Source organism: Moschus berezovskii, chromosome X (assembly GCF_049115385.1).
Source record: "Moschus berezovskii isolate FMDL1 chromosome X, NW_MosBer_1.0, whole genome shotgun sequence".
Taxonomy (NCBI): Eukaryota; Metazoa; Chordata; class Mammalia; order Artiodactyla; family Moschidae; genus Moschus; species Moschus berezovskii.
In genome coordinates, this window is record NC_142488.1 from 69,415,362 (window position 1) to 69,422,650 (window position 7,289).

A 7,289-nucleotide genomic window follows, 5' to 3' on the forward strand; every position below is an offset into this window, starting at 1 on the left:
AATGATTGGAAAGAATGGAATCGTAGCATGTATATTATCATAAGTGACCAGTCCAGGTTCGACGCATAAATTTTCCTCTGTTCAAAAAAAAAAAAAAAATTCACATCACTTTCTTGCAATTATTGGCCATAGGTATCCAAGAGCATTTTTTTTTCTTCCTCTTGTTTCCAGCTCACAGAACAAACGTTACTATCACAGATTTGCAAAAGCAAGCTCACACACACCAAGACAGAAGGTATGGTTAATTCTTAAATGAAAAGGTCCTCTCCAAATAATTTATTAAAATATATCCTTTGTTTTTCAAAAAGTCATTTTGAGAACACAACACCCAGGAAAACTCCAACGGGCTGGTAAGTTGTTAAGGCACTCAAATCGCATGTGCTGCATCTCTGCACGGTCGGTAAGGCTACGGGCACAGAGAAGGTGGCTGCCCTTCTCTCTTTCTCTTTCTTTTTATCCCACAAATCGCTGAAGGACACTAAGGACGCTTAAGAAAACATAGATTCAGGACATTTTGCTCTGCTCGTTTTCATCTGTGGGCTTGGAGGCAGGCCGGGCCATCATTCCAGGCCCAGGAGAAAGGCGCCATAGGCAGCAGCCAGGAAAGGGTGGGAGGGCATCTGGCTGGACAGCTCTAGCACATCCTGCATAAGGGGAGCTGGGCTTTCCTGGCCAGGGCCACCCTGACATGCCAGCTCCTAGGGGCTGCCAACAGTGGTGGCCCTGGGAGCACTCCTGCCAGTCTTGGCCTGGCTGGTGATGGTGGTCCAACCTGCTGCCCTCTCCTCATGGTGGCCATGCTCTCCTGGCTCTGGGTGACTGCTATGTGGTTGCTGGCAAGCAGGCCCAAGTCCACCTCGCTCTCTGACATGTGGGTGATGCCACTATGGGTAAACTCATTCTTGCTGTCCTCCCTGTCCTCCCTTTTACTGTCCTTGTTGTGGTGCTTGGTGTGCCTGGCTTTCTGGTGGACCCCTGGTGGTGCACCAGGCTGTGCTTCAAGGAAAAGGTCCACTCGCAGGTCTGGGACTTATACAGCCTCTCTCCTGTGTGCAACCTCATGTGCTGCATCAGGTCCTGCAGGGAACAGAACCTCTTGCAACACACGCTGCACATCTTCTTCCTCTTGTCCTCCTTGCTAGCTGTGCTCCTGGGGGAGCCTGTCTTTGGCTTCTTGTTGTTGTCACTATTCTCGAAGGACTTCTTCTCTGCAGCCCCCCACCCGGCTCTCCCACCACATGGTGAGAGGGCCCCTTGACCTCCTCACTCTGCTTATCTTCTGGGGCTTCAGGTCTGGCCTCCACCGTGGCCAGGGGCTCCAGGGTCTGGGGCTCAACTGGCCTGGGCAATGGCTCAGTGGTAGTCCCTTGGGCTCCTGGGATGCAGTGCTCTTGTCCCAGGCTCCTTGGGGCCCTGGGCCTTACAGAGGCAGCTGAGGGTCCCAAGGAATGTGAAGCTCTTCCCACACATGTGGTAGGCATGCTTGTGGTCCTGTGAACCTGCTCCCACTTTCTCCTTGGCCAGCTTGAAGCCCATCAGCTTGCTGGCAAGGTTGAGGTCCAGGCTCTTGTTGCTGACTGTGCCCTCCTCAGAGCCGTCAGTATCCTCATCCCACTACTCCCCAGTGTGGCCCTCCTCTTCCTCAGCCACCACTTCCTTCAACATGTCCTGTGCTGCCACTGGGGGCTCCTATAGGACTGGGAGAGGGACCAGGCTGGGCTTGGCAGCTCCTGCTCCCAGGCGATGAGGTCCAGCACTTCGCTGCTGGCCAATGAGGCCTCTGTGTCTGACTGGCTGTCAGTGTGGGTCAGCATGTGCCTCTGCAGTAGCTCCCAGCATCTTAATAATCCTTTGTATATGTATGTATTGTAGAGTTTGGAAACACAGAAACTCAAGATCTTCAGAATTGAAAGAAAACTTAGAGATCATTTGTCAACTTCCCTCATTTTACAAATGTGAAAACTGAAGCTCAGAGATGGATAATCGAGTAACTGATGAATAGACGAACAGGAGGAAGGAATAATTCAAAGCCAGCTCAACTATTATTTCTCTCTTTGCATTCTAACTTTCATAGTGACTTTGAGTTGAGCTGGCATTGAATTCCTCCTTCCTCCTTGTTCTTCTATTCAGCAGTTAATTATCCATCTCTAGGCTTCAGTTTTCACATCTGTAAAATGAAAGAAGTTGACAAGTTCATAAAATGACGAACCATAAGCTATCCTTACATGCTATACTTCTTATAAGATACATCTTCTACTAGTTAGCTAGGACATAAATCATAAGACTACTTTCAGGTGATATTGAAAAAAAAATTGAAATATTAATAATATTGTGGTAAAAAAATACATTTGTCAATAATAGCAAAGCCTCAGAGACAATAATAGCAAAGCCTCAGAGACTCTGATATGTAATTCTGCTTTAGCATGTAAAGCCATTCACAATGGAGAGCATTTGTAAGGTAGTTGGCAATTTTTGCCTATAACACATTCTTATCTTTTTAGGTGACTACAAAAGCAGTCAATGATACCAGTCCAGTTCACAACATCCCTTTCTTTATTCTTATGTCTACAGTACCTATTATATACTTCATTGATTCTCAATCTTTTCCAGGTTAGAGTCCCTTGGAGAAACAGATGTCAACAATAGATATTTTCCCCAGGAAAAAGCACATACTTATATACAGAATTTTACATAAAATTTCAAGCTTAGTAAGTTCACACATGGGATTAAGAATTGCTGTTCTAGCACTCATTTTCTTATGTGTCCTGGTTCAGTTAAATCAAAAGTTGCTTGAAAATGGGAATGGGTCCTATAAATCTCTGTACTGACAACCTAGATGCACTGCTCAGCCCACAGTAGAGACTCAATAAGTGTTAATTCTTAGCAGAAGATCATCTGCTCATTTTTTTTTTTTTTTTGCTCACTATGGGCCAATTGTTGTGTGATAAAATGAGGATTCAAAGTAAAAAGATAAGAACCCCATCCTCAAGGAACTCAGTCTAATGAAAGAGAGAGATAAGTAAACATAGGATTATAAAGATAAAAAAAAAAATGGGGGGAGGTTCTAAAATGGAAATGAAACGGATGGGGAAAGGAGGAAAGAATAGTGATTTGTGGGAAATTGTGCTTTCAGACGGAGAAGGCAATGGCACCCCACTCCAGTACTCTTGCCTGGAAAATCCCATGGATGGAGGAGCCTGGTAGGCTTTGGTCCATGGGGTCGCTAAGAGTCGGACATGACTGAGGGACTTCACTTTCCCTTTTTACTTTCATGCATTGGAGAAGAAAATGGCAACCCACTCAAGTGTTCTTGCCTGGAGAATCCCAGGGATGGGGGAATCTGGTGGGCTGCCATCTGTGGGGTCGCACAGAGTCAGAGTCAGACATGACTGAAGCGACTTAGCAGCAGCAGTGCTTTCAGATTTGGTTTGTTGGGATGATGGATTAGGAGATTAGATAGATGACTTGGAAGGATTCCTGGAGATGAATATGTTTTAACTAAGTCCAACAACAATAAAACAATAAAATTTCAGAACATTTTCCTAACCTCAACCTCATTAATTAAGGGATAACGCAGTAGAGGGGTAGAAACTGAGAGAAGCAAAAAAGGAAAAAAAAAAAGAGCATTGGGATATGGAAGTATCCTTCAATTTTTTCCTTGTTTCATCAAGTACTACTCTTGAAACAATGTTCATACTGCACACATATTGCTATTAACTGTATATTTGTAAAACATCTACATGAACACGTTACAAAAAATAAATAAATCTGGCTACTCCATCAAATTATTTAAAATGAGACTGGATCTAATCTAATATGATTACTTCAGCATATTTAACTGCCTAAAGACAGAATTCACAATTACCATGCTAATTCGATTGTGGTAGCACGTTTGTTCTTTTTGCATACTGCAACAATGAGATTTCTGCATTTTATATAGGTGAAAAATAAATGTTACTCAAGTTTCAGTTTCAGTTATTTATTTATGGAAGATAGGTCTGAGTCCATGTCATTTTCTCTTCCTCTACTCAAAGGAAAAGGTCCATTTCTAAAAAAAAAAAAAAAATCAAGAGAACGAATCACTGCCAGATGGTATGATTCAAGTTAAATCTCTTCACTTCCTTTGATGGACTGCTGCTGCTGCTGCTGCTGCTGCTAAGTCACTTCAGTCGTGTCCGACTCTGTGTGACCCCATAGACGGAAGCCCACCAGGCTCCCCCTTCCCTGGGATTCTCCAGGCAAGAACACTGGAGTGGGTTGCCATTTCCTTCTCCAATGTGTGAAAGTGAAAAGTGAAAGTAAAGTCGCTCAGTCGTGTCTGACCCTTAGCGACCCCACGGACTGCAGCCTTCCAGGCTCCTCCATCCGTGGGATTTTCTAGGCAAGAGTACTGGAGTGGCTTGCCATTGCCTTCTCCGTTGATGGACTGAAGAGTTGTTAATTTTTGTTAGGTACTAAAGCCTGGCGTGCTGTGATTCATGGGGTTGCAAAGAGTCGGACACGACTGAGCGACTGAACTGAACTGAAACTACTGATAATAGTATCATTAATTTAAATTATAGGCAGGCATACATACTTCACAGTGAAAGAAAATTAGTGACTATCTTATTAATGGAAATCACATAGCATAGTCTTTTAGGTAGAGCAAAAGTAACCTGTATTATTAAAGTAGAAAACAAAAACAGTGTTAGAGCTATTACCTCAATTTCTTCCAAAAGATCTGGGGAAAGAGACAGCAATTTGTAGTCTACTTCTTAATGCTTAACATGTTTCAAAACTTTACAATTTGGTGAGCCCTTACATTTCATTTTATCTTCACAAAAGCTTTAAAAGGTTGGCAGGTCAAAATATTTACAGATGAGTAAATATTACATGACAAAGACTGTATGACATGTCTCAACACATGTTTCTTAAAAGGCAGAAATGAGATTGGAAATTGACTTTCTGACTCATAGTCCAGTGCTCTTTCAAGATGGTTCTTTTAAACAATTATCTAACACAACTACTTCTGTAAATTATATCCTTTAAACTGAGCCTTTCAGTTATCTACTCTGTTCATGAAATGACCTACTTCTGCATCTCCACAAAGGTTCACATTTTATTCTTGGTTTATCTTGGCCAGTTCAGCACAAAATGTTACCAATATTCTCAGTATGATTTACATTATTTAATCCTCTCACCAAATGTCTTTCTATATTTCAGATTTACAAATTAATAAAGGCAAAATAGTTTTAATATGAGCTATCAAATAATTCAAACTATTTCTGTAATACCAATTTCTGGAAGAAGAACAGCCACATGGAAATTCTGTGATGGCATTTCAGTTGTGAAAAACAATCTCATCCTTCTTCAATTCAGGGCTTCCCACAGGTTCGTTCCTAACCTCAACCTCATTGCTTAAGGTGTAACACAGATGGCACTGATGAATTTTCTTGGCTTTAGGAACTGTGAGATTCCTCACATGTTAAATCAAATTATTAAAAAGCAAGCACTCAATTTAGTTCAGAGGACAGATATTAAGAACTTTAACTCATTACCAGTCACCTCCATCCAGAAAAAAGAAGTACCACAAAAACTAAGTTCAGTTCACTCAATTGTGTCTGACTCTTTGTGACCTCATGTGCTGCAACACGCCAGGATACACTGTCCACAAAAACTATTTGCCCTTATTATCCATTCAATACCTATACCTCTGCCCTAAACCTCTGGCAAACTTCTGTCACTCGTTTCCACACCACCCTACTTCGATTTCTCAGGAGTGGATAAATTCACAGAAATAACAGGTAACATTAGTCCTCAACAAGCGAGGATTCACGTTCAGGAAGCTTCTCAAACCAGTCCCGTGACTCCTGACTCTTAACAAAGCAATCCCATGTCTCCTGATTCTAGGATGGATGCAGCTAACAGGAAAACAATAACAAACAAAACAAGCTGCCAGTGCTGTCAGAGCCCTCACACCTCCTCAACTAGACCTGAAAACGTTTCCACTAGCCACTTTCAGGGCTCCCTGCCCTCCCCTTCCCCGCTTCCTTAAGCCATAGCAGCAGCTTTTCAAACAGGAAAGAATACTCTCCATATTCGATATGATCCCATCACTTTCATGGACTGCAACAGCCATTGGCAGCAGCAAGGATTTGAAGGCGCTCAGAGCACGGTTCTAGTCCAGAGCTGCTACTCGTCCTGCTCCAAGTTTCACAATTCGACTTCCTGTTTCTGCACAGGTTGGGGGAGGAGCCGTCTGCGTCAGAGGGGCGTGGCTGGCACAAAGTCAAAATGGCTGCCGCTCAGAGAAGCCGTTAGAGTGCACGGCATTCGCTTGGGGGCATTAGGGGGCTCGAGGGTAAGAGGTCACGCCCCTCCCCATCGTGTCTTTAGTGTGCCCAGTGCCTAACGGTTTTCCTCACCCAGCCGACATAGTTCTTTCTCTCGTCCTACTCCATACACTCTTTAACATTCCGCCACACTTCTTTCCTCAGATTTCATACTATCCTTGACGCCTCACTTCTGTTCTCAGAGCTTAAGTCTTACGGATGAAGGAAAAAGGTATAGGTATTTTAAAGTACTTCTAAAAAATTATACTTGTATGAAATAAGGACCTAAGGGATTCAGGGCTGGTGATTTTGATTTGTTAGGTTAGATGGGGAGGACAAAAAAGTAAGCCTAGGTGTTTAAGAGATGAAGTTACTGTGAAATATATCTTAGTAATAGATTGTTTTTTTTTTTATAATAGATGGTGTAAAATATGAAAGCTACTACGAAATCTATAGTAAGAGGGAGGTTAATAGAAATGCTAAATAGTGATTAGCATTTATATGTGATTTATTAATATGCCCAAAGGTAATTTACTAGACGGTAAATCTCTAGATTTATGGGAAGGATCTTTGGCATTGGCGTAGTGTTTCAATTTAGAACTCTTAGAAATTCCAGGAAAACACTAATATGTATTACTTTAGGGGGGAAATAGCCATAATAATTATATTTTTAGTGGGGAATTTTATGTGTGATGTTAATGTTTTTCTTTAACTGTGTGGGGAAAATAATGAACAAATAATTTGGTAAGCCTATTTTTATCGTAAGGTTCATTTCCTATTGAACCAAAATAGTTCAAAATGATACTGTTTACTCTTTTGTGTTGATGATTATTAGGCTTCAGACTGTTAACTAATTCTAAACCCGTAATGCCGGAAAAAATAATCCTTTTTGTGTATGGTTCTTAGGAAGAATAATCTGTAAACCACTTCCATAGGTGAAACTTATAAAGATTTTTATTTATATCTCTCCACAAGTAT

General features: G+C 41.9%; 1 pseudogene; it reads right to left on the reverse strand.

The window, feature by feature from the left end:
* Positions 1–560: 560 nt before the first annotated feature.
* LOC148773345 (ras-responsive element-binding protein 1-like) lies at positions 561–1,481 on the reverse strand (annotated as a pseudogene).
* Positions 1,482–7,289: the final 5,808 nt, after the last annotated feature.